The sequence below is a fragment of the Sarcophilus harrisii genome, chromosome 3 (assembly GCF_902635505.1).
Source record: "Sarcophilus harrisii chromosome 3, mSarHar1.11, whole genome shotgun sequence".
Lineage (NCBI taxonomy): Eukaryota > Metazoa > Chordata > Mammalia > Dasyuromorphia > Dasyuridae > Sarcophilus > Sarcophilus harrisii.
Genome location: NC_045428.1, coordinates 379,610,202 through 379,621,841, shown reverse-complemented (window position 1 = coordinate 379,621,841; position 11,640 = coordinate 379,610,202).

Here is an 11,640-nt window from a genome sequence, read left to right as displayed (position 1 = left end):
GGTCTGACTATTTTCTTTATCTCCTCCCAAAATAAATTTTTTTCTCCCTGTTCTAGTAAGTTCCAATAGCTACTTTCCGGCTTCTACACCTCATCTGCTTCAGGATTCTGTAGTTAATATTTCCTTCTAACCAAGATATTCCAACTTCTACTGGTTTTCCCAGATCTCAGATTTTAGCTTCACTTTCTTTCAAAATTAGGACCCTAAGAACGAGGAATTGATCCTGAGCAAAAAAATTCTATTGTCTAACCTCCCAAGTTCTGCCAGTTGGGGTTCTAAGGACACACCCTCCAATGATCTACAAGGCTTTTTAACTTTTAAAATTAATATCATTATTAATACAGTGCACTGAAAGATTACTAATATCCTGATTTTTGAACCTGACTTATAAGTCCTCTTTATATCACATCTTTTGTGTTGTTGTCATTGTTGGTTTGGGAAAAGACCCTCCATTCATTAGAATGAAGGGCAATATCAAATGCAGTCTACCAAAGAAGGAAGGGCAAGGATTTGCCTTTGTTTTGTTGTGCAGGTTTTTAGGGTGCTTGAAGTTTTGGGGGGTTTTGTGTGAAGTAGAGCATAGAAACCAGCTGGCCAATAATAAATGGTTGTTCTTCTGGTTGGCCGCTGATTCAGGTAAGTATGATTAGATTGGCGGTAAAGACTCACAATAGTGTTTGAGATACTGGTCGGAATATCATGCTTCATTGGTTGGCTGTGTGGAATGGGGAGATGATTAGGAGGATTAGGATGGAAGCTAGTAGGGCAAGGACTCCGCCTAGTTTACTGGGGATTGAGCAGAGGATGGCATATGCGAATAGGAAGTATCATTCTAGTTTGATGTGGGGAGGCGTTTTTTAGGGGATTAGCTGGTGAGAAGTTATCTGGGTCTCCAAGCAAGTCTGGTGAGAATAGGGCTAAAAGAAGAAGTACAAGGAGTAGTAGGATTAGGCCTAGGGCATCCTTGATGGTGTAGTATGGATGGAAGGAGATTTTGTCTGAGTCAGGGTTGATGCCTGAAGGATTGTTGGAGCCTGTTTCATGGAGGAAAAGGTGGACAATAGCTAGTGCTATAATGATGAAGGGCAGGATAAAATGGAATGCAAAGAATTGAGTGAGGGTGGCTTTATTTAATGCGAATCCTCCAGCTAATCAAAAAGTAGATCGTACATTGATATCCTTTGGCATTATGCTTAAAGACATGAATTTTCTTTTAAGTGTAATATAAACTTAATTGAAGTAGCAGACTGATCTCACTCAATCAATAAGTATCTGAGATTGCATTTGATCTCAGGTTCCCCTCTGCCATTACTTCTACCTTCTAAACAGCTTTACATTTAAATTTACATTTAAAACAGCTTACATTTAATTAAATTTGGCATGCATTTATTAAGTACCTACCATGAGCATAGTACTCTAGCCCTTTGGAGACTTGGAAGGAAATGGAATGTCATAGAAATGGGAAATATTTGTGTACAAACAAGCTAAGTATATACATGATAATTTGGAAGGAGAGAAAGCACTAATAGCTGTGGGAATTGGTAAAGACTTTATAGAAGAGACTTAAAAAGGAAATAAGGATTCAAAGAAACAGTTAGAAGAGTCTGAAGACATGAGGGAATAGCATATAAGAATTTTTGGATTTTAGAGATAGCTAGCAATCCGGGTGGCCAGCACACAGAGTATATGAAAAGGAATAATATGAAATAAAGCTGGAAAAGTAGATTTTGGTTATTAAATGATCCAACAATTCTGGAGAACAATTTGAAACTATGCCCAAGGGACTACAAAATTGTGCATACTTTTTGATCCAACAGTGCAGATACTGGGTCTGTATCCCAAAGAAATTATAAAAATGAGGAAAGGACCACATGTGCAAAAATGTTTGCAGCAGTCCTTTTCGTAATGGTAAGGAAATCTAGTGGACCCATCAGTTGGTAAATGGCTGAATAAATTATGGTATAAGAATGTTCTATAAGAGATAATGAGAGGCTGACTTCAGAAAAGCCTGAAAAGGCAGCATGAACTGATGTTAAGTGAAGTAAGCAGAACCAAGAAAACACTTCACAGTAACAACATTATGTGATGATCAACTATGAAAGACTTGGCTCTTTTCAACAATGAGGTGATTCAAGGCACTTTCAATAGACTTGTGTTGGAAAATGTCATCCATATCCAGAGAGAGAACTATGGAGACTGAATGTAGATCAAAGCATAATATTTTTACCTTTTTGCTGTTGTTTGTTTGCTTGTTTTTTCCCTTTGATCTGATTTTTCTTGCATAGCATGATGAATATGGAAATATGTTTAAAAGAAATGCATATGTTTAACCTAAAAAATAAGTAGATTTTGGATAGATATGGAGGACCTTAAGATCCAGGCTGAACAAATTTAATTTTTTTTTAAATCCTAGAGGAAACAGAGAATTACTGAGGAATTTTGAGATAAAGGGAAAAACAGGGTTAGGGTTAGGGTTAGCTGTCCCTTAAATAGACTTATTTTAGCAATGGTGTGGAGGAGGATGGTTTAGAAAAGGATGATATTAGTTACAGGGGAACCCAGGTGGCTATTAAAATATTATAGGTAAGGGCCTGCTAAAGAGTGATGATATTTGTATGGGAGGAAGGAAAAGGATTGATGCTAGGAGTCTTGTGGAGATAGAAATAAGAAGACTTTTGTTGTTTTTATTGTTCTTGTAAGGCAATTAGGGTTAAGTGACTTGCCCAGCATCAGCATCTAATGCCAAATTTGAACTCAGGTTCTCCTGACTCCAGGGCTGGTGCTCCATCCATTGTGCCACCCAGATGCTCCAAAATTAAGAAGACTTGGCAACTGATTTAATATGGCAAGAAGGAGTGAAAGAGAAAGAAATTTAAGATGATTATGAGGCAATGAATTTGAATGATTGGGAAGATATTGGTGCTCTCAACAAAAATAGAAGTTTGGTGGAAGGAACAACTTCAGGTAGAAGAAGGTAATAAATTCTTTTTTTGGACATGTTGATTTTGAAATTCTAATGGGTCAGCCAATTGGAGATGTGGCTGTTGGTAATGTGGGACCAGAGATCAAAATAGAGATTAAGGCTATTTGTAGAAATAATAATCCTGTTCATAGGAGTAAAGCCTATAGGAGAGAAGTGAAGAGGACTCATTTATAAAGAACTACATAGGCATTATCTGTTTTCATCCTTTCTTTGAGCAATAAGTATTATTATCTCTATTTTATAGAAAAGAAAACTAACCCTCAAAAGAAATTAAAACTATACACCCAAACTCCACTATACCTTGAGTATAGATGTGATTACTGAATGCCAGGGCCAGAAAACAAACATGCTTCTGATTTCATATGTGGGGTTTTCCTCATTATACCATGGCATTGCCCACTAAGACTTGCTAGCATTTTTCTAGAAGACAAAAGTATTTCACTTATCTAGGAAAGTTGTTAACAGTTGAAAGGAGGAGTTTTTAGGCTCAATGTATGCTAAATATGCTAGGTATTTCTTAACTGTTTCTAGGTTATCAGATTGCCTGGACAAAGGAAGTCTGGTACATTGGGGAGCAGGGAGGAATTGGATTTAGCATCAGAAAATCTGTACTAAGATACTCATTATTACCCTTATTACCTTTATGATTTATGAGACTCAATTTCCAAATGTATAAAATTATGACATTTGACTCAATGAGCTTTTCATTTTCTCTTTTTCCAATTCTGAATCTATAATCCTATAAAGAATACCTTGAGACCATCCCTTTGTTTCAATTCCATAGTAAATCAGTCTCTTCTGAATTTGGGCAACATGGTCCAGTTGTTTCAGGGATATATCACTATGGAGAACTAATTAAAAAGTTTTCATACCTCAGAGCTGATAAAAAATAATATCCAATATGTATATAGCACTTATTATATGCCAGGCATAAGTATTGTTGACATTCAGTCTTGTCCAATTTTTGTGACCCAGTTGAGTGTTTTCCTAGTAAAATCTTGGAGTGGTTTACCTTTTCTTCTCCATCTCATTTTACAGATGAGGAAACCAAAGTTAGAAGGGTTAAATGACTTGCCCAGGATCATAGAGCTAATAAGTATCTGAGGCTGGATTTGAACTCAGAAAGATAAATATTCCTGATTCCAGACCTGGCCATCTATGCACAGTGCCACTCAACTATCCCTATGATAAATGCTTTACAATTATCATCTGATTTTACCTTCACAAAAACCTAGAATTTTGGGGTGTAAGTCCTATTATTATCCTCATTTTATGAATGAAGAAACTGAGGTTCATAAATGTTAAATGACTTGGCTTGGATTTCATAGCTAGTAAGTGTTAGAAGACAGATTTGGACTCAAGTTTTCCCAACTCCAGGCCTGGATATCTGCCTACTATCTCACCTAGCAGCCCAAGAGTCTAGACTTTCAATAAATGCTAAATGCCCTTGATACAATGTCTTAGTGGAGGTTTGAAACAGACTATCTTTTTACATTCTGTAACTATATAAGACAATAGATAATAGTGATAAATTTCTGGAAAAAAAGTAAAATGTAAATAGGGAATCTAAGATACAATCTTCTGAATCTTCTTAAATATCTGTAGATGCAATTGTGGATGAATTATGTTGCAAGATGTTCTTATTAGTTCTTCAGAAACCTGTCAGTCTTGTAAAATATCACTACTGTGACTGGTTTGATTGTCCATAGGGCATGTTAATTATTCCATTACAATTTGCATGAATGTATTAATCTATAATTAGTGAACATTTTAAAAGTTTGAAGGAACCTTAGAGATAATTTGATCCATCACCTTAATTTCATGGATTTGAAAATTGAACATTAGAAAGGGGAAGCTGTGTGTCTAAAGTCTCAAAAGTAAGAAGCAAAGCTGGAATTTGAAGCTCAGTTCTCTGTCTTCAATCCAGAACGCTTTCCATTTACATTAAGAACTAAATTCTAAGAATAAAAATCTTTTTGAGGGAAAAATTTTTCTTTTTAAATATTTTATTTATTGGCAATGAAAGCATTTAACCTTTATACTAACAATAATTAAACCTTATTCCTTTATTATAAGGAGCAAATCATAATAAAACATTTCCTTTGAACTTCTAAAAATACCAATTAATACCGTGGCATATTTGAAACACAATTCTCTCTTCTTTAATTTTCCAAATCTGAAAATAATATGAAAAAATATTATTTACTATCTGATAGTTTCTTAAGACAAATTTTTGTCCTGTATTAACAAATTTTTTTTATTCTTTAATATTTAAGTCCTCTATATGGTTGTTTTATTTTTAAAAGATATTCACCAATGGGAATATGAAAAGGCTTAGCTCTTAATGCTATAGAAATACATATATACATTCTTACAAATGCTATAGAAATAGATACACATTACTTAGAAAATAAAGACTATAAAAGGTAATTGAAAATAAAGAAGAGAATACTTTGGGGTCAGGAATACCCAACATTTTTACAAATCAATATAAATCGATACTCTTTTTCTCTTTCCTTAAGAACATTAGAGGAAACAGGAGAAAGGTAAAAAGATAATAGGTATGGTGTTGATATGGAATCCACATAGAAAAGTTGTGAATAATAGAAAGGCAGAAAGGATATCTAAAAATAAGTTCCTGAACAAGGCAGGATGGAGGGTGATACAAAGAAAACTTAATTTCTGAGTGAAATAAAAGAAATTGTATCCTGACTCTTCACTCCTCTCCCCTTGAAAAGAGTGCTCAGCTTTACATAAGAAGACTGGGGTTCAACTCTTAAATCTGTTATTTACTTCCTCTGGACCCTGGGCAAGTTACTTAAAACTCTACATGCCTCAGTTTCCTCATCTGTAGTATGAGGGAGTTAGCCATAAAAAATGACTTCTAAGATACCTGCCTGCTGCAAATCTATTATCTGTGACCCTGTCATCTCTATGAATTTAGGTGACAAGAAGACCTGATTTCAATGGGGAAAAAATGTGTTGGGTTATTTGTTATTGTTATTGTTCAGTCTTTTCAGTCAGATTGGAACTCACAAAGATGAGTCTTTCTGACTCCAGACCCAGTCTGGATTGTTGTTATTATTAACTTTATTATTAATGATTAAAAATAAGTCTATAGTGGTTTATCTATGTTGCTTTAAAAAAATAAATTTTCATTGTGATATCAATTCTCCTTAATTCTTTTGTGAACATTATAACTTTCTCTGTTTACTGCCTCTTCAGCAATCAGAAAGATATTTTATTACAATTTAGTGTAAAGCACTTAATTACCTTCTCATTGTCAAGGAAAACATCAACTAATAGCAGCCAAATTCAGAAAGAATAGCTCTGCTTAGACTGTACTGTTGTTCATCCCCAACATGTATGTCATGAAGACCAAGGAGGAATTAAGCACGGTAACAAAATAAGAAAAATGGGTCATTATCTATCTCCTCCTGAGTCAAAACTTCAGACTACTTTAGTTATCTTACTTGCTGTGTTTTTAAATTCTCAGTATATGACATATTCATGTGTCATGTGGAATTAAAATATATTTTAATTCCACATCTAAATATCCAATCATGCCTCAATTATGAAAGAAAACAGTTGCAAAAATAATTCAAAATATAATGTACTATTTTAACCTAAATTTTGTCATATATAGAATCAACAGGTAATAATTACTAATCAATAGAGAAAGACTTGATGACAACTAAGCTGATTTTTAAAATTATTATTATTATAGCTTTAATAGTTAACATTTCTTGCAGGAAAGGGCCATGAAAATCAGGCCTTGCTGCACCTCTGCCAATATATAAGTATTGGATCATATCAACCCTGCCCCCCCCCCCCCAAAAAAAAAGGTCAGGTAAATTAATCCAATAGTCCTTCATTTCACTTTATGTCCAAAGCCAATCCCATTCCTTCTCCATATTCAAAGATACAGAAAAGATGAGATTGAACTTTCAATAAAAGCAAAAATCTTTTGACCTTCATGTCTAAAAGACAAAATAGAAACAAAAGGAAACAACATAGGTCATGGATCTCTGTCAAAAACAAAAAGTTACAATGCTTGGAAATGGTTTTCTGATGTGGATTGATTTTCCAGTAATTTACCTGATGACATTAAGCCTGAATCAATCACATTTAAAACATTAATGCAACATTGTTGTGGGGATCAAATGAGACATTTGTAATACATTTAAATAAAGTTTTACATGAAAATTAGAATGTTGCCTTTTTAAAGGACCAAAATGATTTTTATCTTTCTACCTTTGTAATACATAAATATCTCAAGTAACTTACTCTTTAGTATCTCATATATTTACATATAGATATATAGATATTTATACACACATACAAATATACATCCATTGTTATATATACATAGATATACACATATTTCTCTCACTCTCCCTGCCCACCTTTCCCTCTCTGATTCTTTCTCTTCTTCTCCTTTCATCCCTTACTTCCTTCACTTTTTTTTATGTTTTGATTTTAATATGTTTTGTTGAATATTTGGATCAATTAAATTTTTTTTTACTTTAGTGCATGTGCATGTGAGGAGGAGTGAGTGGACAGATAGAATAATGTATAAAGATGAGCATGTAAAATAAAAAGAAGCATTTTAAAAATCACTAAAATAATACATGGAAGAATATCACCTTGATAAATTTTATATGTACTTAAAAAAATATGTAAGCAAAATTCATACAGGCCCTTTCTTCTGTTTATTACATATTAAAATTTTCATATTGGGTAATGATTGTGAAATTTATAATAAAAATAACATTTGTAATGAAAAAGCTTATTTTGGATAGCATCATAGGATCAAAATCTTGAAGCTAAAAGGAATCCTCTTAGATCATCCATTACAATTCTTTTAATTTACAAATGAGGAAAATGAGACTCCAACAAGTTAATGACCTTGTGTAAAGTTGTTGTTGTTGTTGCTTATGTTTCTTTCTGAGAGAGTCCTACAACTATTAAGTGTGTAATATGGGACTCAAGCCCTGATTTTTAATATTAGGTTATTGTCCCTTTCTTATCATAAGTGTATAACTATATTGCCTTATTTTGTCTTCACAAATACCCTGTGAGATGGGTGATAGAAATATTCCTATCTGTTAGTCAGAATTTGAACTCAAATCTTTTGACTTCTGACCACCAATCAGTACCACATAAAATTTTATTCCAAATGCTAATGTTCAAAAGATTCTTTTTAAAAATATTTCTTTGTGATTTTTTCCAAGGAAGCAATAATCAAATATGGCTGCTGTTCAGTCATGTCTGACTCTTTGTAATTCCATTTGGAATTTCTTGACAAAGATACTGAAGTTGCCATTTCCTTCTGCAGTTCATTTTACAGATGAGGAAACTGAGGCAAGCAGAGTTAAGTGACTTAATCAGAGTCACACAAACCATAAGTCTCTAAAGACAGATTTGAACTAAGAAAGATGAATCTGCCTGTTTCGAGGCCCAGCACTTTACCCACTGTGCCATAAGCTGCCTTCAAACGTGATCAAACTCTTAAGTTTCTATTTTACAAAAAAAAATATATATATATATTAGTAGTGCTGATGATTCATTACAATATGAACATAAAGCATTACAAAAAAGAAAAACCTAATGCTATAAAAAGGCAACTTGTCACTACACTGTTGGCTATTATACCTACAATCCTATACAAGTATGCTTTGTGGTCAAAGGATTATGTGGTGCTCTTATCCAGAATAAACTACCTGAGCAGGACCTCTTAGGGGGGAAGAAAAAAAATTTACTTAATTAAGGAGAATGCATAAGACCTATTCCTCATTCAACTAAAATATCTTTACTTAGCAAAGACAAGTCTATAAAAAGATACTAGTAAAAAAAAAAACAGATTTCTTTCCAAATATGGGAGTTCTCTTAGGATTGCCAACGGATAAAGACAACCAGCTTTATTATTTCACTATCTGACTTGTGTTAATGAGGAATTTACAATCCCTTTTTCAGTTCATGCTTCATAATTTCTTTATTTTCTCTAAAGCTTGGCCCTAAACAGATATTTTAGTACATTTAAGGGTCTTTCAATATTATGTTTAGGTCTATGATCATAAGAATTATTTCTGCTTTAGACTAGAAACTCAAAATAAAAATATAAATATGTTTTTGCATTGAATTTTTCAATGCAAATTGGGGGTTTATTAGAAGATAATAATGTACTCTGCTTTGAATCTGCTTCCTTGCTTAGTTTCAACTTCACAGAACAATATACCTTCCCAGAATAACTTTTATCACTTATAATTTCACCATCTTGCTGCTAACTCAAACCTTGATTGATAGTACTTCTTTCAGACTTCTTTCCCCTCTGACTGCAGGGCTGGATGGAGTGCCTTCTTTATGGAAGACAGAAACTGAATTAACCTCACTCCACTTTATATCTGCTGCCCTGCCTGATTTCAATTCCACAGAACATGCCAGAATGCCATGGTGTTTTGTTCATCCCTCCCCCTTTTCCTCCTTTTCTTGTGTTGAATGTCCCTTTAAACTGTAAACTCCTTACGGGCAGGGATTATCTTTTTTTGTTAACTGTATTCTCAGTACTGTGCTCCACATTTAATAGACATGTTTAAGAAATGTTAATTGGATTGATTATGTTAAATTACATATATGCCAAAACTAAACTCATTATTTTACCTTCTAAAACTCCTCCTCCTTCTAACCTCATCTCTGTCGATAGCACTATTGTACTCCCAAGGTCAAAACTGGGAGTCCTAAGATTTGAGCCTTGGAAGGAACCTTAGAGATCATCAAATCTACTCCCTTCACTTTACATGGGGAAAATTAAGTTGCAAAAAATTTAAGAGATTTCTTCAAGGTCTCACAGCCAGTAAGGAGTAAATCTAGAATTTAAACTGGTTTTCAGACTTTTTCCCAAAGAAATGCAGCAAAATTATTCTATCTGCTCCTCTCACCCTTTCTCACATTTACACACTTTAGATCAAATTATTGTTTCTACTTCTATAGAGCTTTCCCATTATCTCTCTCCTACTCCTCGTCCCCATCTTTTCTCTTCCATTGCCATGATCCTAATTAAGACCATCTTCAACTCTCATGCAAAAAAATTGTAATAGCTTTCTGACTGCTTCTGGTTCCCCTTTCCAATCTCTGTTTCACATTCCTATCAAAATAATCTTTCTGATGCACTATCTTAAAGCACAAGCTTCAAGACCACCTGGAATTCTGCTTCTATTGCTATGTCACACTACTCCCCTTTACACATTTTAAAATTCTAGTCAAACTAAACTATTGCTGGATGATCTCTTGTTCTGTCCTGCCTCTGTGTTTTCTTTTTCTTTTTACATGCTAAACCCAAATCTGGAATGGATTCTGTCTACATGTTGATTTCATTTTCTGATTCTCCAGCTCAAAATGATCCCTCCCAACATAATTCTCATGCACCTTAGCATATTTTAATTTATATTATAGTTATTTGGTTATATTGCTCATTCTGCTACTGGATGAGAAGCACTTTGAGACCAAAGACTAATTTTCATTTTTCATATTACCAATACAGTGTACTACTAACCTACACAATTTTGCACTCAATAAATCTTTATTGTATTTAAATGAATTGACTTGTGGAACTATGCAAATAGGAAAAGGTAGTAGAAGGCCACAGAGGTTTTTGCCTTTAATAATTCTCCTATGAATCAAATAAAGACTTTTATTTTAATGAATAATAATCTTTTAATTTTAAAAAAAATTTTTCAAGGCAATTAGGACTAAGTGACTTATCCAGAGTCACACAGCTAGTAAGTGTTAAGTATCTGAGGCCACATTTAGACTCATGTCTTCCTGACTCTGGGGCTGGTACTCTCTCCACTGCACCATCTAGCTGTCCTTGAATAACTTAATCTTAAACTGATGAATTCATAGCTGAACTTTTTCCAAATCTTTCCTAATCTTAACTACTCTATTTTCCTTTCTTTCTTCCTTCAAGTTAATAAATTACTGTAACTTCCATAAAACCACAGTGTTAATTTTTCATACAAATATTGCCTTTTTAACCTACCTATACAAGTCAATTTTGCAGAAAAAGTTGTTTCCAATTTAATTTTTCACATTACATTGAATCATAATAATGGTAAGTGCACAGAAACATATATTGGCATAAACTCAATGCCAATTGAGGTAGGCCTAGGCATTTTACATGCAATTTTCCTAATTGATAGGGAGAATGAAAAATTATATGACTGAGGAGTACAGATATAGGTATGGAAATTGTAAGAAAAAGCTTTGAAAAGGAGAGGCATTCTTCTTTCTTCAATGGCAGAGGATGTGCATTGTTACATACTCTCTCCAAGATAAACCCCAGGCATATGGAGAAAGAAAGAATTTGGATACTACAGACATTTAGGGGAAGTTGGCTCAAAATGTACTTCAATACCAGCTTCATTCTCAAGAGACGGGGTTTTCACCTTGGATGAGATTGGAACTTCCCTTGTTTTAAGTTGAAATATTTTGTTGAACTAGAAAACTTACTCACTGTGTATTTTCTGGTATATTCAGTTTTGTGATGGGTCTTTTGTTTAAGTAGGATTTTGGTTGAAAGGAGTCAAACAAGTTAATGACTATTCCTCACCCTATAAGGGCTAGTAACTAGGAAAGTTGGTGTCATTTTGATCTAAAGT